The sequence below is a fragment of the Apodemus sylvaticus genome, chromosome 8, assembly GCF_947179515.1.
Source record: "Apodemus sylvaticus chromosome 8, mApoSyl1.1, whole genome shotgun sequence".
Classification (NCBI taxonomy): Eukaryota; Metazoa; Chordata; class Mammalia; order Rodentia; family Muridae; genus Apodemus; species Apodemus sylvaticus.
Genome location: NC_067479.1, coordinates 101,923,259 through 101,949,826, shown reverse-complemented (window position 1 = coordinate 101,949,826; position 26,568 = coordinate 101,923,259).

The window sequence follows — 26,568 nt, the reverse complement described above, 5'->3', positions numbered from 1 at the left end:
TTGTTTTGTGAATGTGATTGCCCTTGCACTTGGAGCATAATTATTCAGAACTGAGACTTCATCTTGATGGGTTTTTCCTTGAAAGAGTATGAAATGTCCTTCATCTCTTTTGATTACTTTTGGTTGAAAGTCTATTTAATTGGATATTAGAATGGAGGCTCCAGCTTTTTTCTTGGGACAGTTTACTTAGAAACCTTTTTCCAGCCTTTTACTCTGAGGCAATGCCTGTCTTTGTCACTGAGGTGTGTTTCTTGTATGCAGCAAAATGCTGGATTCTGCTTGCTTATCCAGTCTGTTAGCCTGTGTTTTTTTATTGGGGAATTGAATCCATTGATATTGAGAGATATTAAAGACCAGTGATTGTTAGTTCCTGTTATTTTTTATGTTGGAGGTGGTATTACATGTGTATGATTCTCTTCTTTTGGGCTTGTTGTGAGATGATTAATTTCTTGTGTTTTCTTGGGTGTAGTTACCCTCTGTGTGTTTGAATTTTCATTCTAGAATCTCCTATAAGGCTGAATTAGTAGAAAGATACTGTTTAAATTTGTTTTTGTTATGGAATGTCTTGGTTTATCTATGATGATTGAGAGTTTTGTTGGGTACAGTAGCCTGGGTTACTGTGACATCTGTCTAGCATCTTCTAGCTTTTAGAAACTTTATTGAGAATTCTGATGTAATTCTGATAGGTCTGCCTCTATATGTTACTTGGACATTTCCCTTTACAGCTTTCAATATTCTCTCTTTGTTCTGTTCAGTATGTGTTTTGATTATTATGTGATGGAAGGATTTTTCTTTTCTGGTCCATCTATTTGATGTTCTGCAATCTTTTTGTGCATTTATAGCCAGCTCTTTCCTTAGAATAGGAAAGTTGTCTTGTATAACTTTGTTGAAGATATTTTCTGGCCCATTGAACTGGGAATCTTCACTCTCTTCTATTCCTGCTTTTCTTATGTTTGGTCTTTTCAATGTGTCCTAAATTTTCTGTATTTTTTTTTGTTAGGATAATTTTACACTATGCTGTGGCAATCACTTCTATGGTATCTTCTGCCTGTGAGATTCTCTCTTCCATATCTTGTATTCTACTGGTGATGGTTATATTTGTAGCTACTGATCTCTTTCCTAGGTTTTACAGTTCTAGAGTTCCCTCCATTTGTGATTTCTTTACTGTTTTTATTTTCACTTTTATGTCTTGGACTATTTTGCTCAATTTCTTCACCTACTTGATTGTGCTTTCTTATATTTCTATTTTTTTATTGGATATTTTCTTTATTTAAATTTCAACTGTTATCAGATTTCCTTGTCCCCCTCCCATGAAACCCTCTATCCAATGTCCCTCCTCCTGCTTCTATGAAGGTGTTCCTCCACCCACCAACTCACTCCACCTCCCTGTCCTCGACTCCCCTACACCAACAATGGAGGAGTGCTCTTTCTTCACATTCTAGCAAGACTCTGCTATCACCTGAGTTTTTGATCTTATCCATTCTGACTGTGTGAAGTGGAATTACAGGGTTGTTTTGATTTACATTTCCCTGATGACTAAGGATGTTGAGCATTTCTTTAGGTGCTTCTCCATCATTCAGTATTCTTCAGTTGAAAATTCCTTGTTTACCTCTATACCTCATTTTTAATAGTTATTTTATTATCTGGAGTCTAACTTATTTAGTTCTTTGTATATATAGGATATTAGCCCTCTGTCAGATGTAGGATTAGTAAAGATCATCTCCCAATCTCTTGGTTGATGTTTTGTCCTATTGACAGTGTCCTTTGCCTTACAGAAGCTTTGCAAATTTATGAGGTCCCTTTTGTTGATTCTTGATCTTAGATTGGTGCTCTGACCAGGAAATGTTCCCCTGTGCCCAAGTGTTTGAGGCTCTTCCCAGTTGGATTCCATAGCTGCCTGCAGCTATTACGAAGTGGGTTGCTGGAACAGAAGCTGAGGGATGGATAGGAAAGGGGCAAAAAGAAGAAGGGCTAAGACAATATTCACTGATCAAAGCTGGAAACTTTAATGGCGCCAGACCTTTTAACAGTTTGGGCAAACCCTTCCCCCCAGACTCCGGGCTGAGTTCTAGTGGAAGTTGTCTAGCTTCTCTTGGAGGACCTCCTCTAGACTGCTCCGGCAGCTGGGTGGGTCGCCTGCTTAATTCAGGAATTCCTAGACCTGGAGGAACAATGAACTTAACCTTTACCTCAAGCACTCCACCCTAGGTGGAGCAGGATCCTGGCTATCTGGGAGAAGTTAACCTTGACCATAGTCAAGTACACTCTTAGCACTCCACCCAAGGATAAAAATTCCTGCTTTAACCTACTTCCCTATTATGTCCTAATGGCAGATTCCTGCCTGAAGCCAGGGATTGTCCTTGACCAACGTCAAACTCTGACCAAGTACATGACTGCCCCAATATGGCTCTGTACACTTCCCCACCTTTTCTTCTATAAGTTTCAGTGCAGCAGGTGTGAAGGGCTTACCATAGTGGGAGAATTGTGCTCTGATAGTGCCAAATTACACTGGCTTCTGTTGTTTATGTTCTTATGCTTGCCTTTCGCCATCTATTTATCTCTGGTGTTAAATGGCCCATGTGTTCCTGACTGGAGCCTGCTTCCTTGTAAGCTTGTAGAGCAGTGCCCTGGATTATACTAGGCCCCCTGGTAGGTGGGCAGTGCTGTCTCTAATTAGGGGTACCTCTTGTGTCCCTGGTTAGGGTGGGCATGCTGTTTTCCTGATTGGGGTGAACCTCCTAGGAGACAGGAAGGCTTTGGAATCCATGGACAGGATCTGCCCCAGTTACAAATAGAGGTCTGATTGGAAGGACTATGTGGCTCAGGCAGAATGGGATGGATCCCACATCTGCTGGGCTCTGTGGGGATCCCAACTGGTGTGTGAATCAGGGTGGGGTTGTAGGGTTTAAGAGAGGGGAGGGCATCCTTATCTGCCCACCTTGACTTTTTTAAATCTTCTTCTTCATTTTGGATTTTTTTACATCCACAATGTTAAAATGAAAAAAAAAATGTCTTGTATTGAGTCATTAATTAGGTAGTATCAAGAAACCAATATGTTCATTAATTTATTCATTTTGAGAACAATTAAGGTTCACTATTTTGCTAAGTACTATAGTGCTTGATAAAATAGAAGGCACCACTCTGGCTCCTATTCATTCACCATCTATTTGAACAGAAAGCAAGTAGCATTTATTGAACACTTATTTGGACACACATGTTATTGAACAAATGGTTATATCCTTCTCTTATTTCTACCTTAAGTCTTAATTTCCAGTATGGTATTGTTAGGAGGTGAGGCCATTCCTCATATAAAAGTCCCCCTTAAACTTTTCATCCCTTCCTCCATGTAAATTTATGCCAACAAGATGGCCACCTGCAGTCTCACAGATCTCACCAAACACTAAATTTGCCAGCACCTTCATCTTGGTCTTGATGTTCCCAGATTCTACAACACCAAGGATTTCCACTGCTCACAAGTTCCCAGTGCATGGCTAAGTAACCATACCTCTAATATTGTATATGTATTTTGTAGATTCCTCTCCCTATTAACACTGTAAGTTAAGTTCAATAAAATGAGTCCACTGAGTACACTAACATGAAGAAGGATTTGGCATGTGAATGTACATCTACGTGATTTCATGTAAATTCATTTAGCTGTCCTTGCTTCTTTATACTAAAAGAGTGGAACATTGTGTTTGTAGAGGGAAGAGACAGCATTTAAATTGAAAATATCTTTATGGGCCTTCGAAAGTAAGAAGGTTTTAAACTAGACCCAGGTTTAAAAGAGACTTGACATGATGATATGGTGCTTTGAACAATACAGTGACTATTAAATATCATTATAATGATGCCAGAATTTAAGTTTATTATGATTGTGTGATTGAGGTTCTACTTCTCTTGCTGGCTGTCTTTCTAGAACTATTCTCAGTTTCTAGAAAATGCTATTAGACTCCCATCATATGACCACCTCTTCATAGAACAAACTAGTTGCTTCTTGCTAGAGGAAAGTAGATGATCTTGGAATCTTTACTTTCTTTTTTGTAAGGCTAATATGATTAAGTTGGTATTCACCCAAGAAATTTCTTGAAGTTCAACTGGAAAATCACAGAAGTGGCAATCCATCTTATTCACTAGCTGAAGCCATACACAAGAGAAGAACTTGCTATTTTTTTTATACTTCAAGGGGTAAGAATATTGGAATCTATCTTGGAACTCTTCCTACTACATGTTCATTTGGAACAAACCGGAAGCATCAAGAAATTTGAAATGAAAATCTCCTCAATCTCACTTGGGAGGTAAGAGAAAGAAATCACAGTGAGACAGAGGGAGGGAGGTATGTGGGCAGGAGATGGGATAGGAAGGGGAGGAGGAACATGATCAGATACTAGGAGGAACAGAACTGAAGTACTGAGGGACAGCAGAAAGAATGGAAAAAGTATACTTCGGGAAGTAGAAGGTGGGGGAGGGACATGCTAGAATATACTGGAGACCTGGTGAGATACTCTCAGGACTCAAAGGGTGGAACCCTGGATGAAGTTCTCTTCAGTGGGGATGGGGAACTTGTAGGTTCCACCTCCAGTGGAGGGACAAGATATCAAGTGGAGGGGTGGGGTGGCCATCTCACAGTCAAAACCTCTTACCCAGAACTGTTCTTGTCTAAAGGAACTGCAGGGACAAAAATGAAGAAGAGCTTAAGAGAAAGCTTGTCCAGTGACAGGGCAAAATTTGGTTCCAGCTCAAGGGCAGGCCCTGGGGCCTGAAACTGTTATTGAGGCTATGGTATGATTAAGACAGGAACCTCATGTGGTTGCCCTCCAAGAGGCCCAACACACAGCTGAAAGAGTGAGATGCAGATACTAGCACCTATCCAATGGACAGAAGCAGGGACCCTTGTGGATGAATTGGAGGAAAGCTGGAAGAAGATGAGGAGGACAGAAGACCAGCAGTCTGAAATGACTTGGACCCCTGAGGTTTCTCACACACTGAGCCATCAACCCAGGCAGCAGACGCCCTCTGATATGAGGCTTTCGAAAACATATACAGCAAGGGACTGCATGGTCTGGCCTCAATGAGAGAAGATGTGACTAACCTTCAAGAGACTTGAGGCCCCAGGGAGTGGAGAGGTCTAGTGGTGTGGGGGTGGGAGCGTGAGGACATCCTCTTGGAGACTGGGATAGGAGGTATTAGATGGGGAGTGGTTAGGGGGGTGAACTTGGAAGGGGATGAACACTGAACTGTGAAAAAGGATTAAAGGATAAATAAGAGAGAAAAATTGTCATTTTTATGTGTAAAATTCACTTCTGATATCTTTAACTATCCTCAGCTGTATAATGTATCAGTATCTTAGGAAAAAACTCCAGTAACATCAATATTTAACACAAAATGGCTGCCACTTTGAGACTTGTACATTTAATTGTTTGGAGTTTTTTGTTTTTTTTTTTTTTTTTTTTTTTGTATTTTTTGTTTTTTTAACTGCATAGCTCCACAAAGAAATGAGGAGACAATATGAAGACAACAGAGTTTGATCCACTGAATGTTAGGTAGAACAAGCCAAGACCACTTCAGAATGCTTTGGCAACTACTTTGAGAATATTCCATTTCACACCATTCCTATAACTACCATTATTATGGATATGAGCACATTTAACCTATATGCTACCTCCCACTGTATTCAGCAAAATATTTTTTGAAATAATGTCATAATGTGAAAACATTCTATTTCAAAGCCAAATTCTTAAATGGTTCTCATTGTAGAGATTTTTAAAAAATAAGTTCTTTAAAGGTATTTCTTTATAATTGGTTATTTCTTCTACTAGAAAATGAAAACATGGAATTTTATTTGGAAATTTTGATTCTATTAACATTTGAATTAATACATTACACTACATTTGGAATTTCCTAGAGAGTGCACTTTGAACTGTATACCATTAGAAAATTTTACAGAATACTTTATTGTCTTGATAAATTCCAGATTTCATCTTTTCAACTTCTTTTTTCTTCTTCTATGTCCTATTTTTATATCTGTAGAGGACCTTTTTGGAGAATATTCTAGTTATCAAATTACACAGTCATAACATTCACTTATGAGCTTACTTTATTTTACAATATGCATTTGAAATTCCCTTATGCCTCTATATGTCTCAGATGCCTATTCCTTCCTATCTCTGAATATTATTTATTCATTTATTAATGTATTTATTTTTATACTTGCTTAGTAAAGGATATTGGGTTGTTTTTCTAGTTTTTAGATATATGAACAACTGCTATAAATATTTCCATGAAGATATTTTTCTGAGTATAAATACTCGTATATATCTCAGATGGATGTGTGCCTGGAAGCATGTAGCTAGATCATATGACAAGACCATGTTTATTTCTGTAAATGACTGGCAACTTTCTTTCAAAGAGAAATAGCACTTCCACATTCCCATAGTAATAGGTGAGAATCTTTGTGGCTCCACATGATCATCTCAAACTGGTGTTGTCACTTTGGGGCTTTAGCTATGTTAATAGACATTTATAAAATGTATCTTCAGTGAGTATAGAGTTCTAGAATCTCTTTTTCCTATCAAACTTAAAGAAATATATAAATTGTTGTTGCTTCTTTTGTTTGTTTTTCTTACATTCTTTTTCTAATAAAAAATGTAGTAATCATGTCATTTCTTTTGCAAATCATTTGTCTTTCATAATGTGGTTCATTTAAATTTTTTTCTAGAGCATCATTACAAAGCAATTTACTATAAGATTCCTGAGTATATAAATATGTTTGTATTTTCAGTATGCTATTTTTATTCATTCTACAAAAATTTTGTAAAATTTTTGTTTTTTATTTTATTAGATATATTTTTTAATTACATTTCACATGTTGTCCCCTTTTCTGGTTCCCCTTCCCTAAAATCCCCTAACCCATCCCTCCTCCCCCTGTTCAATAATCCATCCACTCCTGCTTCCCTGTCCTGGCATTCCCCTACACTGGGGCTTCCAGCCTTCTCAGGACTAAGGGCCTCTCCTCCCGCTGATGTCCAACAAAGCCACCCTCTGCTGCATATGCATCTGGAGTCATGGGTCCCTCCATGTGTACTCTTTGGTTGGTGTTTTAGACCCTGGGAGCTCTGGGGGAATACAACCCTCAATTCTCCCTAAATCATTCCAAATCTACCTCTACCTCTCATTCTTTTATGTCTGCTTTTTCTAATAACCAACTGAGAAAAGCTTACACTGCCTCTGTGCATTAATGAATATGGAGACATACACTGGAACATAGCTACTCTATCTGAGGTCACCCTAATAAAATAAACTGACTCCTCCTCTTTCATCAACCATAAGCTGTCAATAGGCCCCTCATGGTGCTCATGAGCTACTCCTGGCTTTGTGCAAGAATGTTGACTGGCTTGATCTTGCCTAGGTCTTGTGCAGGCAACCAAACCTGCAGTGAGTCTATGTGTACAGTAGTCCTGTTATCACCAGAAGGCACTTTCACTCCAATATTCTCATGCCACTGACTCTGATACCCTTTCTATTCTCAGGTAGTTCCTGAGCCTTGGTAGATCAGGCAATGGCATTTCTTCGTTTTGCTTTGACAAACTGTGGTTTTCTACACTAACTATCATCCATTGCACAAAGATTTGTCCCACATGAGGTCTGAGAGCTTCACAAATCTCCAAGTAGAAGTGAATTTAGAAGGTATTTTGATATCCATCCATTTACAAAATAGTAGAGGCAGGTTCACTCCTGGGAACTCTGAGCTTGCCAACCTTGGGTTTTTTGGCCATATGTACAGTTCTGGGTATGGATTTTCACCTATGAAGCAAACTTTAAATCCAGTCAGAAAGCAATTGTTTGCCCTCATAATATTCATACTGTTTACTTTATGAACATATCTTACCACACCAGACATTATTTGTAGTTTATAGTGTTCTCACCTGGATAAGACTATAAACTTTCTTTTTTATACATCAGACTATATAAGAAATTCCACTAGTGTGAACTATAGCCAGCATGGAGAACATTTCCTGGACAGTACCAATTTGATTTCTCCATGTCCTATTTCAAAAGAAGTGCATGGTATCCTCAGAGATTGGGTGTTCATACATGCTCTGGTGAACAACCAAGAGGACAGGCGATAACCTTGTTTTTTCTTTTAGTGTCTCAGTGATACAAATGACCAGTGAACTCAAGAAAGGGAGGCATTAGGATTTTTTATTTGGAAATCTATAGCTTCTTGGAAGGGCATTATGTTCTGCATAGGAAAATATCAACTAAACTTTGATTACAATTAAAAAACACATACATACATATGTGCATATATGTGTGTTTATAATAATAATGATTATTATTATTATCATTATTAATTGTTACCCTACCTCCACCTCTGTCTACACTCTCACTCTTCTCCTGACATAAACCTCCTTCCCCATGATTCTCCTTTGCCCCTTCATCCCACCTCTATTCTACCATTGTCTTTCTCTTTTGAGATCTATCTTACTCTTCCCACTAATGTTCTCTTTCCTCTATTTTGCAGGTAGTCCAAATTACACACACATATCTAAAGATTTGTCAATCAGAGCTCTGTATGAATAATGACATGGCATTTGTCCTTCTGGATCTAGATTACTTGCTTACTTTATTTTCCAGTTCAATACATTTAGCTGCCTATTTAATAATTTATAATTCATACTTTTGTACCTGGGGTTCCTTGATCTTCTTTTTTTTTTTATTATTATTCGATATAATTTATTTACATTTCAAATGATTTCCCCTTTTCTAGCCCCCCCACTCCCCGAAAGTCCCGCAAGCCCCCTTCTCATCCCCTGTCCTCCCACCCACCCCTTCCCACTTCCCCGTACTGGTTTTGCTGAATACTGTTTCACTGAGTCATTCCAGAACCAGGGGCCACTCCTCCTTTCTTCTTGTACCTCATTTGATGTGTGGATTATGTTTTGGGTATTCCAGTTTTCTAGGTTAATATCCACTTATTAGTGAGTGCATACCATGATTCACCTTTTGAGTCTGGGTTACCTCACTTAGTATGATATTCTCTAGCTCCATCCATTTGCCTAAGAATTTCATGAATTCATTGTTTCTAATGGCTGAATAGTACTCCATTGTGTAGATATACCACATTTTTTGCATCCACTCTTCTGTTGAGGGATACCTGGGTTCTTTCCAGCATCTGGCAATTACAAATAGGGCTGCTATGAACATAGTAGAACATGTATCCTTATTACATGGTGGGGAGTCTTCTGGGTATATGCCCAGGAGTGGTATAGCAGGATCTTCTGGAAGTAAGGTGCCCAGTTTTCGGAGGAACCGCCAGACTGATTTCCAGAGTGGTTGTACCAATTTGCAACCCCACCAGCAGTGGAGGAGTGTTCCTCTTTCTCCACACCCTCTCCAACACCTGCTGTCTCCTGAATTTTTAATCTTAGCCATTCTGACTGGTGTAAGATGAAATCTTAGGGTTGTTTTGATTTGCATTTCCCTAATGACTAATGAAGTTGAGCATTTTTTAAGATGCTTCTCCGCCATCCGAAGTTCTTCAGGTGAGAATTCTTTGTTTAACTCTGTACCCCATTTTTTAATCGGGTTGTTTGGTTTTCTGGAGTCTAACTTCTTGAGTTCTTTATATATATTGGATATTAGCCCTCTATCTGATGTAGGATTGGTGAAGATCTTTTCCCAATTTGTTGGTTGCCGATTTGTCCTCTTGATGGTGTCCTTTGCCTTACAGAAACTTTGTAATTTTATGAGGTCCCATTTGTCAATTCTTGCTCTTAGAGCATACGCTATTGGTGTTCTGTTCAGAAACTTTCTCCCTGTACCGATGTCCTCAAGGGTCTTCCCCAGTTTTTTTTCTATTAGCTTCAGAGTGTCTGGCTTTATGTGGAGGTCCTTGATCCATTTGGATTTGAGCTTAGTACAAGGAGACAAGGATGGATCAATTCGCATTCTTCTGCATGCTGACCTCCAGTTGAACCAGCACCATTTGTTGAAAAGGCTATCTTTTTTCCATTGGATGTTTTCAGCCTCTTTGTCGAGGATCAAGTGGCCATAGGTGTGTGGGTTCATTTCTGGATCTTCAATCCTGTTCCATTGATCCTCCTGTCTGTCACTGTACCAATACCATGCAGTTTTTAACACTATTGCTCTGTAGTATTGCTTGAGGTCAGGGATACTGATTCCCCCAGATTTCCTTTTGTTGCTGAGAATAGTTTTAGCTATCCTGGGTTTTTTGTTGTTCCAGATGAATTTGATAATTGCTCTTTCTAGCTCTGTGAAGAATTGAGTTGGGATTTTGATGGGTATTGCATTGAATCTGTATAGTGCTTTAGGCAAAATGGCCATTTTAACTATATTGATTCTGCCGATCCATGAGCATGGGAGGTTTTCCCATTTTTTGAGGTCTTCTTCCATTTCCTTCTTCAGAGTCTTGAAGTTCTTGTCATACAGATCTTTCACATGTTTGGTAAGAGTCATCCCAAGATACTTTATACTGTTTGTGGCTATTGTGAAGGGGGTCATTTCCCTAATTTCTTTCTCAGCCTGCTTATCCTTTGAGTATAGGAAGGCCACTGATTTGCTTGAGTTGACTTTATAACCTGCCACTTTGCTGAAGTTGTTTATCAGCTGTAGGAGCTCTCTAGTGGAGTTCTTTGGGTCACTTAGGTAGACGATCATGTCGTCTGCAAATAATGATAGTTTGACTTCTTCCTTTCCAATTTGTATCCCTTTGACCTCCTTATGTTGTCGAATTGCCCGAGCTAGTACCTCAAGTACAATATTGAAAAGATAAGGAGAAAGGGGGCAGCCTTGTCTGGTCCCTGATTTCAGTGGGATTGCTTCAAGTTTCTCTCCATTTAGTTTGATGCTGGCTACCGGTTTGCTGTATATTGCTTTTACTATGTTTAGGTATGGGCCTTGAATTCCTGTTCTCTCCAAGACTTTAAGCATGAAGGGATGCTGAATTTTGTCAAATGCTTTTTCAGCATCCAATGAAATGACCATGTGGTTTTGTTCTTTGAGTTTGTTTATGTAGTGGATTGTATTGATGGATTTCCGTATATTGAACCAACCCTGCATTCCTGGGATAAAGCCTACTTGATCATGGTGGATGATCGTTTTGATGTGTTCTTGGATTCGGTTGGCAAGAATTTTATTGAGTATTTTTGCATCGATGTTCATAAGGGAAATTGGTCTGAAGTTCTCTTTCTTTGTTGGATCATTGTGTGGCTTTGGTATCAGCGTAATTGTGGCTTCGTAGAAGGAATTGGGTAGTGTTCCTTCTGTTTCTATTTTGTGGAATAGTTTGAAGAGTATTGGTGTTAACTCTTCTTTGAAGGTCTGGTAGAATTCTGCACTGAAGCCATCTGGTCCTGTGCTTTTTTTGGTTGGAAGACTTTCTATGACTCCTTCTATTTCTTTAGGCATTATGGGACTGTTTAGATGGTCTAGTTGGTCCTGATTTAATTTTGGTATTTGGTATCTGTCAAGGAAATTGTCCATTTCCTCCAGATTCTCCAGTTGTGTTGAGTATAGGCTCTTGTAGTAGGATCTGATGATTTTTTGGATTTCCTCAGTTTCCGTTGTTATATCTCCCTTTTCATTTCTAAGTTTGTTAATTTGGATACTTTCTCTGTGCCCTTTGGTCATTCTGGCTAAGGGTTTATCTATCTTGTTGATTTTCTCAAAGAACCAGCTCCTGGTATTGTTGATTTTTTGTATGGTTCTCTTTGTTTCTACTTGATTGATTTCGGCCCTGAGTTTGATGATTTCCTGCCTTCTACTCCTCCTGGGCGAAATAGCTTCTTTTTGTTCCAGGGCTTTCAGGTGTGTCATTAAGCTGGTAATGTATGCTCTCTCCATTTTCTTTTTGGAGGCACTCAGGGCTATGAGTTTTCCTCTTAGCACTGCTTTCATTGTGTCCCATAGATTTGGGTATGTTGTGTTTTCATTTTCATTGTGTTCTAAAAAGTCTTTAATTTCTTTCTTTATTTCTTCCTTGACCAAGGTATCATTGAGTAGAGTATTGTTCAGTTTCCACGTGTATGTGGGCTTTCTGTTGTTTCTGTTGCTATTGAAGACCACTTTTACTCCATAGTGATCAGATAGGAGGCATGGGATTAGTTTGATCTTCTTATATTTGTTGAGGTCTGTCTTGTGACCAATTATATGGTTGATTTTGGAGAAGGTACCATGAGGTGCTGAGAAAAAGGTATATTCTTTTGTTTTAGGATAGAATGTTCTATATATATCTGTTAAATCTAATTGGTCCAAAGCTTCAATTAGTTTCATTGTGTCCCTGTTTAGTTTCTGTTTTCCTGATCGGTCCATTGAGGAAAGTGCAGTGTTGAAGTCACCCACAATTATTGTGTTAGGTGCAATGTGTGCTTTTAGTTTTAATAAAGTTTCTTTTACAAAAGAGGGTGCCCTTACATTTGGGGCATAGATGTTCAGGATTGTCAGTTCTTCTTTTTGTATTTTTCCTTTGACCAGCAAGAAGTGTCCCTCAGGGTCTCTTTTGATGACTTTGGGTTGAAAGTCAATTTTATCTGATATTAAAATGGCTACTCCAGCTTGTTTCCTGAGACCATTTGCTTGTAAAATTGTCTTCCAGCCTTTTACTCTAAGGTAGTGTTTGTCTTTGACCCTGAGGTGTGTTTCCTGTAAGCAGCAAAATGTAGGGTCCTGTTTACGTATCCATTCAGTTAGTCTGTGTCTTTTTATTGGGGCATTAAGTCCATTGATGTTAAGAGATATTAAGGAATAGTGATTGTTACTTCCTATCATTTTTGACGTTATTTTTTAAATTTGAATGCTTAACTTCTTTTGGGTTTGATGAAAGGTTACTATCTTGCTTTTTCCAGGGTGAAGTTTCCCTCCTTGTATTGGTGTTGTCCTCCTATTATCCTTTTTAGGGCCGGGTTTGTGGATAGATATTGGGTAAACTTGGTTTTGTCATGAAATATCTTAGTTTCTCCATCTATGGTGATTGAGAGTTTTGCTGGATATAGTAGTTTTGGTTGGCATTTGTGTTCTCTTAGAGTCTGCATGAGATCTGCCCAGGACCTTCTAGCCTTCATAGTCTCAGGTGAAAAGTCTGCTGTGATTCTGATAGGTCTTCCTTTATATGTTACTTGGCCTTTTTCTCTTACTGCCTTTAGTATTCTTTCTTTGTTTAGAACATTTGGTGTTTTGATTATTATGTGACGGGAAGTATTTCTGTTCTGGTCCAGTCTGTTTGGAGTTCTGTAGGCTTCTTGTATATTCATGGGCATCTCTCTCTTTAGGTTAGGGAAGTTTTCTTCCATAATTTTATTGAAGATATTTGCTGGCCCTTTAAGTTGTAAATCTTCACTCTCCTCTATGCCTATAATCCTTAGGTTTGGTCTTCTCATTGTGTCCTGGATTTCCTGGATATTTTGGGTTACAAGCTTTTTGCATTTTGCATTTTCTTTAACTGTTGAGTCCATGGTTTCTATGGAATCTTCAGCATCTGAGATTCTTTCTTCTATCTCTTGTATTCTGTTGTTGATATTTGTATCTCTGTCCCCTGATTTCTTCCCAAGGCTTTCTATCTCCAAAGTTGTCTCCCTTTGAGTTTTCTTAGTTGTTTCTACTTCTGATTTTAGATCCTGGATGGTTTTGCTTAGCTCCTTCACTTGCATGTTTGTGTTTTCCTGTAATTCTTTAAGAGATTTTTGTGTTTTCTCTTTCATGAGCTCAGCCTGTTGACCAAAGTTCTCCTGTATTTCTTTAAGAGATTTTTGTGTTTCGTCTTTCATGACCTCAGCCTGTTGAGCAAAGTTCTCCTGTATTTCTTTAAGTGTTTTTTGCATTTCCTCCTTGTTGGCTTTTGTATTCTCCTGGATTTCTTTCAATGATTTTTGTGTTTCCCTTGCAAGGGCTTCTACCTTTTGATCCATTGTCTCCTGAATTTCTTTATGTATGACCTTCATGTGTTCCTGTACCAGCATCATGACCAGTGATTTTAAATCCAAATCTTGTTTTACTGGTGTGATGGGGTATCCAGGACATGTTGGTAGAGGAGAATTGGGTTCAGATGTTGCCATATTGCCTTGATTTCTGTTAGTGACGTTCCTGCGTTTGCCTTTTGCCATCTAGATCTCACTGGTGTTAGTTTATCTTGTCAGTGCTGGACTCACCAGTGCAAGCTGCCCCTTCCCAGTTGGCCTCTGGTGCACAGCTTACCTCCTGCACTGCTTGTAGACAGTGTGCTGCTGCCCAGGCTGTTCAGATCCCAAAGCAGGCACCCGAAGGCTCCCACTGGGGCCCGCTGGATTCACTGGAGCACACTGACTTCTCCCAGCTGGCCGCCCGGAAGCCCAGCTAGCCCCTTGCAGGACTTGGAGATGTAATGCTGCCGCCCAGACTGATCTGGATCCGGAAGCGGAGAGAGTAGAGCTAAGGGCTTCTGCCTGAGGCCTTGCCCCAGATTGTGTCTGTGGAGCAGATGGAGCCCGTGTGCACTCCCAGGGAGTGCCGACGGTGTATGCTACTGTGACCTCCCCTGAGTTCCGCTCACTCCGCTGGGCAGCCGATCTGCCAACCGGGCTATCGCACACAAGGTTAGCCTGGCCGCCCAGTCCCTGAGTCCAGGCAAAAGCCTGGGAGGCCAAGGTCCGAGCAAAGTTCCCCTACGGCTTTGACTGTTAATTGGGTTTGCCAGGTGACTAGGATGGCGGGCGTGTGCGCCCGCGCTCCCTGAAAGCGCCGGGAGAGTCTGCTTTGCTAACAATCACCTGGGCGGGTTGACTCACAGATGGCCCACCAAGCCGCCCAGTTCTTGGGGTCAGTCCTGTGCCTTTTGGGGCCTGAACCCCCGCTTTGTTAGCCTTAGGCTATGCCTGTTACAGGTCTGCCTGCCTGAGCTCTCTGTCGTCCTGCAGGCAAAATGGCGGCGGCGCGCTCGCAGGCCTGGGCAAAAAACCTCCTGGTTGGGTTGGCACCCCGATGGCCCCCCGACCCGCCCAGGGCCTGGGTGCAGGCCAACGCCCGTCGGGCTCAGACCACCGCGGTGTTGGCCTCGGATTATGTTTGTGTACCTCAGTCTGTCCGATTCCTGGAGTACGTAACCAAGATGGATCCTCCTCTCCTGACTGGTGGGAGGCCGAGTTCTGAAGTGGCCTCCGTGCAGGAAAGGTGCCGCACAACTGCAGCTGCTTGCTGTCCGGCTGGTCAGCGAAGGTCAGTGGTCGTGGGCGCAGGGCCTAACTGGTCCCTGTGACGCCTTGGTTCCACTGCTGATGGCCCTTCAGCTGGAGCAGCCACTGCTGCCGCTGCTGCCGCCGCCGCCGCCGCCGCCGCCGATCTCCTCCTTGATCTTCTTAAACTATGGTTGTAATGCTATTATAAAAATTTCAATACTCAAAGTTCAAATATTTTTAAAATTCAGTCTTTGACCTTATTAATATTTAATACAGAATTTATTGGACTTGTCATCAACTTAAAAGGCTTTTAAGATATTAATTATACCATTATGTGGTCTATCATGGTAAAGAATATTGGTGGTTATAACCAATATTAGAGAATCATCAGATTGTATTGGAGAATCAATATGTCTTCAGCAAGTTATTCCCTTAAGGAAATATAGCTGTCTAACATCAAGACACATTGCAATAAAGAATTGCCTCTGTGTAGCTTCTAACTGCCACCAATAAAATGCTGTATTACACATGTTGCCTCAGATTTACCTCTTGTATTCTGGCAGTGCTCACATGATATGACCTATGATATAGACTACTAAGACACTATGTTTTTAGTTGATTTTTGAGCTGATATTTTCAAGATTTAAATGGTCATGTATCAGGACATTGGAATAAGTGTTTTAAGTGAAAAGAATGCAAACTAACAGATTTGACACACTCAGTAGATGGTTTAAATTCTGTGGGCAATCAGAATAAACATGATTGACATTCGGTAGAGGATACAGGTAGAATTGGGTGTCATAAGGAACTTGATTGCGATCCTTTCACCTAATGTATCATAGTTAAGAAATTTTTCTTAAGTACTAGCATATTGCTAATGGAGCTAGCAATGTCTAATTGCAATTATAATTTCTAAATGAAATGATGCATGTTTAAGTGTTCTTGACAAACTGCATGATATATAGCAAGGCCTGAAAGAATGACAAACATTATTGATTAGACACTGAGAGCAAAGTTATAATTTCAGAGGTATAAGGCCAAACTTTGCCAGTAGATTCCATCAATTTAATGTAAATTCCTCTTAGACTGTATGGGATACCAAAACCAAAGGGAGTAGAATCATGACCTAAATAGAAAGTAAAGAGCCAAGCATCCCAATGAATTCTGGGCATATTATGCAGTCCAAAGAAATGAAGAAAGTATAATACAGAAAAAGATGTAATGAACTCTAGAGTGAATACTTATAATGGTTCCATGAAGAGAAGTCTGGGGAAATTGAAAGGTACCTGTGATTGTGTATATCTATAAATCCACATAATGCTTCATTACTTATGGAAGTGATAATAAAATTACATAAAACAGTGACATACTTCAATATTCACTGCAGTGAGTGATAGAGAGTAGACATCTGTCACAGTCAGTCTTGTTGTGATAATGATATATGAGATAATGAGTTTTCTCTGTACACTTAACATCCAGTCACACTGTTGCAGGTCTTAGAACAGTAGAAATTTCAACTGAGTTAATGTAGAGTTGAAAACACACAAAGAAATTCTTGAATTAAAAACTGAAATGTTAACAAAAGAAAAAATAATGTATATGTACTATGTTAGTATGCATAGACTCCACAAATACCAAATATCTGAGAAATAGTTTTTGTATAAACTTTCTAGAAACATAAATATGTTTGGGGTCTGTTTTCTTTTCTGCTTAAAATTTGTAATGGTTTGTTTGTTTGGCATCAGAAGAGAACTTGGTGGTTATAGGTTTTCTAGAAAGGAAACTAAGTATGTTTAAGCATCAATCCACTTTACAGGTGAAGAGAAAAATCAGTGATACTTAGGAAGTGGTTCACAAGCCCTCAGATCGTAAAGAACAGTCTGAAATTAGAACACAGACACTTTTCCAAATTGGACTCCCCTTTCCATCTAACCAGATTGCTGTGTAAGAAGCTTGATGCATAGTCAAACAGCATGCCTTCATGAAAATGATAACCTTCATAAAACTGAACAGCAGGGCAGATGTTGTTTGCTAAAATCTGAGCCAGATCTGATTTCAATTGCCAAATTGCTGTCTTAAGGCTGATGCTGACCCATTGTCCACTTACCTGCCTGAGGCATGAGGAGCAAAGCAAAAAGACCTTCCATATGGCATAAAAGTCCCCAAAGCCCTGGGAGGCAGAAACATTGTTAAACTCAACTGTGTTTGCTTTGATGCCCAAGCTAATTGTGGCTGGAAAGGAATGGTGCTATTTTGATCAGTATGAACTCTGTAATTGTCTGCCAAATCTACCTGCTTTTTCAACAAATAAATGCTTTATTCCATTAAGCTAGCAGTGATTACAGGAAGTATGGGTGTGGTATTTTTCTAATCAGTGAGGCTGCCAAAGATATTGGAAAATATTCATCTGCATGTATTTATTTATACAATGAAAGCATTTTGGGTTTGTTCTGATGCAGAACAGATGCCCAGAAGATCAAAAAAATAGTCCATTTTTATTGTGACAATTTTATAAGGTTCAGTCATGAATCAGGAATGCACTTGCAAATCACTCCATCTTCTGGCTATTACAAATTGGAAGTCTACTGGATCATGGACATTGCTGTGATTTAGGTGTAACAAAAAGGCAAATGAATCTTCATCCAGCTTCCTGCACCTTGCCTTTCGCACTTGGGTTGAAGAAAATTCTCATGCACCTGAAGTTTGAGTTCCTTCTTTCTTGTTTTTCCTCCTTTCTTTTGGCTTCTCCTTCATTATTATCTTATTCACCACTTAGTGGTTTTTTTTTTTCATTCTTTATGTACTTGTGTGCTTTTTACTTTTCTTTCTTGTGAGAGACAATACAAAAGTCTTCAAGCTGTGAGTTGACTGTGAAAGAAGTATATATATATATATACTCATGTTACATCATAGGTCACTGTCCACTTTTATTTTACTGATGTTTGTAAGAAATTTTCATTCTTCCTTCAGATAAGAATTGAGAACATAGAGTACTTAGAGAAGCCAAACAATTGCTGAATGAGAGGCAGGTTCCGGTTAAAAAAAAAGTATGAAGGGCAAGTCATATAAACTCATGGTCTTAGTACATATTATTTAGAGTAACACCTTCTGTCTGGTCTTTTTTTTTTAATTGAATATAATCTTCACTTACATTTCAAATGGTAAAACCTTTCCCAGTTTCCTCCTTCCCTGCAAACCCCCAACCCCTCCTCCCACCCCTTGCCTCCAAGCATATGCCCTTCCACACGACCCACTCCCAACTCTACCTCACAGCCCCCTCCCCCCTCCTCCCGTCCGATTTTCCCTTGTTGGGGCATCTATTGAGCCTTCACCTGACCAAGGACCACTCCTCCCACTGATACCCAACAAAGCATTCTTCTGCCACATTTTTGGCTGGAACCATGTGTACTCCTTGATTGATAGTTTAGGCTGTGGGAGTCCTGGGTCATCTGGGTAGCCAACATCATTGTTCTTCCCATGGGGCTATAAACCCCTTTAGCTCCTCTGGACCACCCTCCTACTGCTTCATTGGGGACCCCACACCCAGACCACTGGTTGTTGGCTGTTAGCATCTGCCTCTGTATAAGACTCTGGCAGGGCTCCTCCAGAGACAACCATGGCATGCTCCTTTAGGTATGTACTTCTTGTGCATAACAGTGTTGGGGTTTGGTGACTGTTTATAGGATGAATGCCCAGGTGAGGCAGTCTCTGAGTGGCCTTTACTTCAGTCTCTGATCAACACTTTGTCTCCTTTATTGCTCCTGTGAGCATTTTGTTCCCTTTCTCAGAGGAACCAAAGCATCCTCACTTAAGTCATCCTTCTTCTTGAGCTTCCTGTGCTCTGTGAATTGCAATTTGTTTATTTTGAGCTTTTAGGCTAACATCCACTTACCAGTGAGTGCATACCATGTGTGTTCTTTTGTGATTGGGTTACTTTGTTCAGAATAACACTTTCTAGTTCCATCCATTTACCTAAGCGTTTCATGAATGCCTTGTTTTTAATACTGAATAGTACTCCATTGTGTATATATACCACAGTTTCTGTATCCATTCGTCTGTTGAAGAACATCTGGGTACATTGGATTGTACCCAATTGTATTTCATCATATTTTGCAGAAATTCTGAATTGCTTCACAACGGACTGAAGGAGCTGAAGGGATTTGCAACTCCATAGGAAGAACAAAAATATCAACCAACCAGAGCCCCCAGACTTACCAGGAACTAAGCCACCAACCAAGAATTACACATGGAGGGACTCATGGCTCCAGCTGCATATGTAGCAGAGGGTGGCTTTGTTGGGCATCAATGGGAGGAGAGGCCCTTGTTCCTGGGATGGCTAGATGCCCCAGTGTAGGGGAATGTGAGGGCAGGGAGGCAAGAATAGGTGGGAAGGTGGTGGAAATACTCTCATAGAAGCAGGGGGAGGGGGGAGGGATTAAGGGATTCAAGGGAGTGACTAGGAAAGGGGATAACATTTAAAATGGAAATAAAGAAAATATTCAATAAGAAAGAAAATGGAAAAAAATCTGAAACAGAAAAGTAAAAATGTGAAACAGATCCTTACCCCACTTGCATATGTATAGCATAATACTTGGTAGTCTGAGATGAACCTTAAAATAAAAATGATCATCCCAATTGTTATTATCCCCAATTACTGTCATGAGTTCTTCTTTTCTCTTATTTCTCCTTTTCTCTTTTGTTCTCTGAATTAAATCTCATGTATTCCAAGCTGTACTCAAATGAATTTTGTAGCTGAGATTGACCTTGAACTTATGTTCCTTTTGTCTCCACCTCTTCAATGCCACTGTTTTTGTTCTATCTAAAGATGGGAATTAAAGCCAAGACTTTGATATGTGTTAGAAAAGTAATGTACCCACTGAGATTTATCCCAAGCTCCTTCTTTTAGAGAGATTTTTCTAGGTAATTCATGTTGCACATGAACATTGGGCCTTCTGTCAACATCTCTTTAGTGATGGGACAACATAGTGTTCAACTGCCCCTTCTGTTCTATTTCTGGTATCCCTTCACTGTTATTTTAAAACAACAAACAAACAAAAATACTTACAGCAATAGCAAAAATATAAAACCCTACAACTTTCCTTTTGATATTTATAATATAGATAGTTCAAGGCCAGTACCAATGTTTGTAGACGTAATAATTATGCAAGGGAAATTCTGATGTTTTACAAACATAATTTTATTTTCCTTTAGAATTCTGAACTTTTAATTCGAAACTCTATTTCCTCCACAGAGTGGGTTTATTCTACTCTAGAATAGACATACTCATTTGTGTGTGCGTGGGTTTGTGTGTGTGTGTGTATGTATGTGTGTGTGTGAGTGTGTGTGTGTGTGTGTGTGTGTGTGTGTGTATGTGTGTGTATGTGCGTGTGTTTAGAATTGTCTTAGAGTTCATAGTTTTGCCATGAAATTAACTTTATGATTTCTGGGTCAATTATCATTTAAGGTCAGAAGTTAATTAAAATCAACTTCCTCTTTTGGGAAACCAAAGCCAAAATATGTTCAAGTGACTTGGTCTTAGCAACCAAAGAAGGAAACTAAAAGAGAAATCCTGATCATCCATGCTGTCCAGTGTATTAAATTCTCTAGATCATGCAAATACCTAGTTGAACTGGTATCAGCAAAATGAGAATGCATTTATATTGTGGAATTTGGGGTAGAAACCAAGAAAATTAACTTGATATAGAAACTTAAAATGAAATATTTATTTTCTGAGCCCTCTGGTGACTGGGCATTATCTGGGTTCACCTGGTTTCAGGATCTTTGAATCAGCTTTTGCAGTCGGGTCCCTTCCTGAACTCTGGACCAGAATTTTAGAATGATCAGGAAACAAAGGCAGCACATTGATGACTTGTGTGCCTTAGTTTAGTTAATGGGATAGCAGCATCTTCTCTCTTTACATCCTCCACTGGTAAGAAGACAAACATGAAACATCTGAAGAAGCAGGACAGGAGTTAGGGTCCAGTGCCTGGGAACATGAACTCAATTTTGATCCTTCCAGAGAGGTAGAACTCATTCCTGAGATGGTTGAACTCAGGAAACTACCTCCGAACCATATCAACTTCCAACCACCTCTCTTTGTATGAATATGAAGTAGCATCTCCCAAACACTAGTTCATGAACCAAACCCTATTCTAAGAATAGTCTTGGAAATAACAAAAAAAGGTGACAACATATTTAAAACACATAGCATTAACTTTAACAAGTTTTTTCCTTTTAAATATATTATCCTTTCTATACTCTACAATTAATTACATTTTTATATGAAAAGACAGTGACACTAATTAATATTTCTTTCTCGATATCTTGATTTGTCTTAGTACAGTGTGTTGGATATAATCATAAAGCACATCTTAAATTTTATTAAAATTTAAAGTTTAAAAATATTGGCTTCATTTTCTCTCGGGTCCAGCTAGGAGCAGAGGGAGCACAGGATTGACAGAGCAACTGGGACAGGATCCATCTGCACCCAGGAGCTGGGATGTTCTACAGCCACCTGTGCATAGGCCCTGCCAGGAGAGAACTTGCCTTCAGTGAGTGCTTTGACTCCTGGGTTTGGAGGTGAGACCACCATTTTCACTCTGGTGAATGTCCAAGGCAAGTCCAGTCAGGAGCACAGGGAGCACAGGAGTGACAGAGCAGCTGAAACATGGGTCTTCTGGGTTCCATCTGCACCCAGGAGCTGGGCTGCAACACAGCCCTCAGTGACCAGAGAGAGCTGCTCTCCTAGGGGAGCTGAGACAGGCTTGCAGGCCCACAGGAGAGACAAGTTCCAGCCAGAGATAGCAGGACCAACTAACACCAGAGATAACCAGATGGTGAAAAACAAATGTGCAAGAACATTAACAACAGAAACCAAGGTGACATGGCATCATCCAAACCCAGTTCTCCCACTACAGCAAGTCCTGGATACCCCAACACACCAGAAAAACAAGATTTGGATTTAAAATCACAGTTCACGATGATGATAGAAGACTTTAAGGAGATCATAAATAACACTGTTAAATAAATATAGGAAAACATAGGTAAATAGGTAGAAGCACTTAAAGGGAAAAGACAAAAGACCCTTAAAGAATTACAAAAAAACAACAACCAGACAGGTGAAGAAATTGAACAAAACCACCCAGGAGCTAAAATGGAAGTAGAAACAATAAAGAAATCACAAAGGGGGATAACTCTGGAGATAGAAAACCAAGGAAAGAAATCAGGAGTCATAGATGCAAACATCAACAAGAGAATACAAAAGATAGAAGAGAGAATCTCAGGTGCAGAAGATATCATAGAAAACATTGACACAACAGTTAAAGAAAACACGAAATGTGAAAAGCTCCTAACCCAAAACATCCAGGAAATCCAGGACACAGTGAGAGACCAAACCTAAGGATTTTAGACATAGAAGAGAGAAAAGATTTCTAGCTTAAAGGGCCGATAAATGTCTTCAACAAAATTATAGAAGAAAACATCCCTAACCTAAAAAAGAGATGCACATGAAAACATAGAAGATCTACAGAACTCCAAATAGATTGGATCAGAAAAGAACTTTCTTCCATCACCTCACCTAATAACAATACTCTTTAAATTATTCCAAAAATAGAAACAGAAGGAAGTCTACCCAATTCATTCTATGAAGCCACAATTACTCTGATACCTAAATCACACAAAGACCCTACAAGGAAGAACTTCAGACCAATTTCCTTTATGAATATATAGATGCAAAAATAATCAATAAAATTCTTGCCAACTGTAGTGGCTATTCCTGGCTGTCAACTTGACTATATCTGGAATGAACTACAGTCTAGAATTGGAAGGCTCACCTATGATCCTAATTTGGAGGCTCAGAGATATAAGTTTCTGACCCTGATCTTGGTATGGAGATCTTGAAGCATAGTGGCTAAGACAAGGAGATCTCTGAATTCAAGATCATTTGGGATTAAAGGCATGGATGCACATGCCTTTAATCTGGGCCACACCCTCTGCTGGAGACCCACACACCAATAATCTGGGCCACACCCTCTATTGGAGACCTGCAGCCTTTAATCTGGGCTACACCCTCTGCTGGAGATATATAAGGACATTGGAAGAAGGAAGATTTACTCTCACTCTTTCTTGCCTGCTTGCCTCGTGGGACTGAGAAACTGCTAGATCCTTGGACTTCCATCCACAGCTGCTGCTGGCCATTGTTGGGGAGTTGGACTATAGACTGTAAGTCATCGACAAATTCCCTAACTATATAAAGATTATCCATACATTCTGTGACTAATACAGAAGTTGGTACCAGAAGTTGGGTGGAGATTGAGATATAGTTTCATCCATGGGTCTTCAATATTCTCCGAGCTCCCAGGAGGGAGAGAATCTTGAGAAGTTTCAGTAGTTGAAGGTGCTATTGGATCAACCAACCAACTCCAAAATTTTGAAACATTCATCCTTATACTTCTGCTCCTCTAGAACCACCCATGGTACCAACTTCTGTATTAGTTTGGGTTCTCTAGAGTCACAGAATGTATGGGCAGTCTCTATATAGTTAGGGAATTTGTCTTCACATCCGGGCATCAACCTTTCATCTGGGTGTAGGCAGGCCTCGGGAGGCCCTATATCTGTGGGAGAGCCCCTGGCACCATCCATGTCTTGGGTGGTTGCTTGCTTATGCATGGTCTGCAGGGCCTCATGTGGTTTCCTGGGCGTGAGTGACAGCAGACATGGAGAAGAGTCATGGGAAGGCAAAGTGAAGAGGGTAAAAAAAAGGGTGGAGAGAGGAGGAATACATGATTAAGATTCACACTTACACCTAAAATTTTAAAGAAATCAAGAAAGGGAATCTTACTGCCCACTCTGGAACCTAAATGGGCCTTTCCTGGCATCAATTAAAATAACACCAAGCGAGTGCTTTATGAGAGTGGAAAGGGTAATAAGTAATGGTGATATGATCATTTTTCTCTATGTTTCAAATGTATTCCTATCTGCATGGTGACATGGAAATTAAGGGCATGGAATCTGGAGCCGAATTGTTTGGATTTAAAACTTATAAAACACTAGACTTCATCTGACTGTACCTTCAACACATTTCTTTAACTTAACTTCTCTGTTGTTTGGCCCTGCATACTAAAAAACAAACAAACAACAAATAAAACCACCAACAACAGTAATCGAATCTAATTTTCAGGATACTGCAAGTGTTAGTGAATACTTATGTAAAGTAATACTTATTCATCCTCAACCACATGCAGTCATCACCAATTAAACTTGATCACCCTAACACAAACATGCAAACAAGCAAATAAACGAACAAATGAATGTGATTGACTAGGATGAAAGACACATCTGTCTGATATGCAAACTCACTGCAAACTATACTTACTGATTTGGGTTACCCAGGGTGAGGATAGCTGGAAGTGCAGAGGAGGCTAATGAATACAATTACAAGCCAAACAAGTGAAAGATCTGTATGACAAGAACTTCAAGTCTCTGAAGAAAGACATTGAAGAAGATCTCAGAAGATGGAAAGATATCCCATGCTCATAGATTGGTAGGGTTAATATAGTAAAAATGGCCATCTTATCTAAAGCATTCTACAGATTCAATGCAATCTCCATCCAAATTCCAACTAACTTTTTCAGAATTAAAAAGAGCAATTTCCAAATTTATCTGGAATAACAAAAAATCCAAGATATCAAAAACTGTTCTCAAAAATAAAAGAACCTCTTGCAGAATCACCATCCTGACCTCAAGCTATTCTACAGAGCAATCTTGATAAAAACTGCATGGTATTGGTACAATGACAGGCAGGTAGATCAATGGAATAGAATTGAAGACACAGAAATGAACTCACATAGCAATGGTCATTTGATCTGTGCCAAAGAAGCTAAAACCATCCAGTGGAAAAAACCACAGCGTTTTTAACAAATGGTGCTGATTTAACTAGCAGCCAACATGTAGAATAATGCAAATTGATCCATTCATATCTCCCTGCACAAAGTTCAAGTCCAAATGGAACAAGGACCTCCACATAAAACCAAATATACTGAATCTAATAGAAGAGAAAATAGGGAAGAGCCTGCAGCACATGGACACAGGGGAAATTTTCCTGAACAGAAAACCAATATTTTATACTCTAAGAACAAGAATTGACAAATGGGACCTCACAAAATTGCAAAGCTTCTGTAAGGCAAAGGACACTGTCAACAGAACAAAACAGCAACCAACACATTGGGAAAAGATCTCTACCAATCCTACATCTGATAGAGGGCTAATATCCAATATATACAAAGAACTCAAGAGGTCAGACTCCAGAGAAACAAATAACCCTATTAAAAATGGAGTACAGAGCTAAACAAAGAATTCTCAACTGAGAAATACTGGATGATGGAAAATACCTAAAGAAATATTCAACATCCTTAATCATCAGGGAACTGCAAAGCAAAAGAACCCCAAGATTCTACCTCATACCAGTCAGAATGGCCAAGATCAAAAGCTGATGGGACAGCAGATACTGGAGAGGATATGGAGAATGAGGAACACTCCTCCATTGCTGATGGGATTGCAAGCTGGTAAAACCACTCTGGAAATCAGTTCGGTGTTGCCTCAGAAAATTGTACATAGTACCACATGAGGACTCAGTTATACAACACCTGGCCATATATACAGAAGACACTCCAACATGCAGTAAGGACACATTCTCCACTATATTCATAGCAGCCTTATTTATAATAGCCAGAAGCTCAAAAGAACCAGATGTCCCTCAACAGAGGAATGGATACAGAAAGTGTGGTACATTTACACAATGGAGTATTACACATTTATTAAAAATAATGAATTCATAAAATTCTTAGGCAAATGGATAGAACTAGAAAAAAACATCCTGATAGGTGGTGGTGGCACACACCTTTAATCCCAGCACTTGGAGGCAGAGCCAAGCGAATTTCTGAGTTCGAGGCCAGCCTGGTCTGCAGAGTGGGTTCCAGGACAGGCGGAGTTACCCAAAGAAACCCTGTCTCAAACCCCCCCCCCCCAAAAAATTGTCCTAAGTGAAGTAATACAATCACAAAAGAACACACTGGTATGCACTCACTGATAAGTGGATATTAGTCCAGAAGTTCAGAATACCCAAGATTCAATTTTCAGACCAAATGTAATGCAAGACAAAGGAAGAACAAAGTGTTGGTCCTTCTTACAAGGGGATCAAAATATCCATGGCTCACAGCCAACCAATGGACTGAGCATAGGGTCCCCAAATGGAAGAGCTAGAGAAAGGACTCAAAGAAGTAAAGACGATTGCAGGTCCACAGGAGGAACAATAATATGTGCTAACCAGTACCCCCAAAGCTTCCAGGAACTAAACCACCAACCAAGGAGTACACATGGAGGGACCCATGGCTTCAGCAACATATGT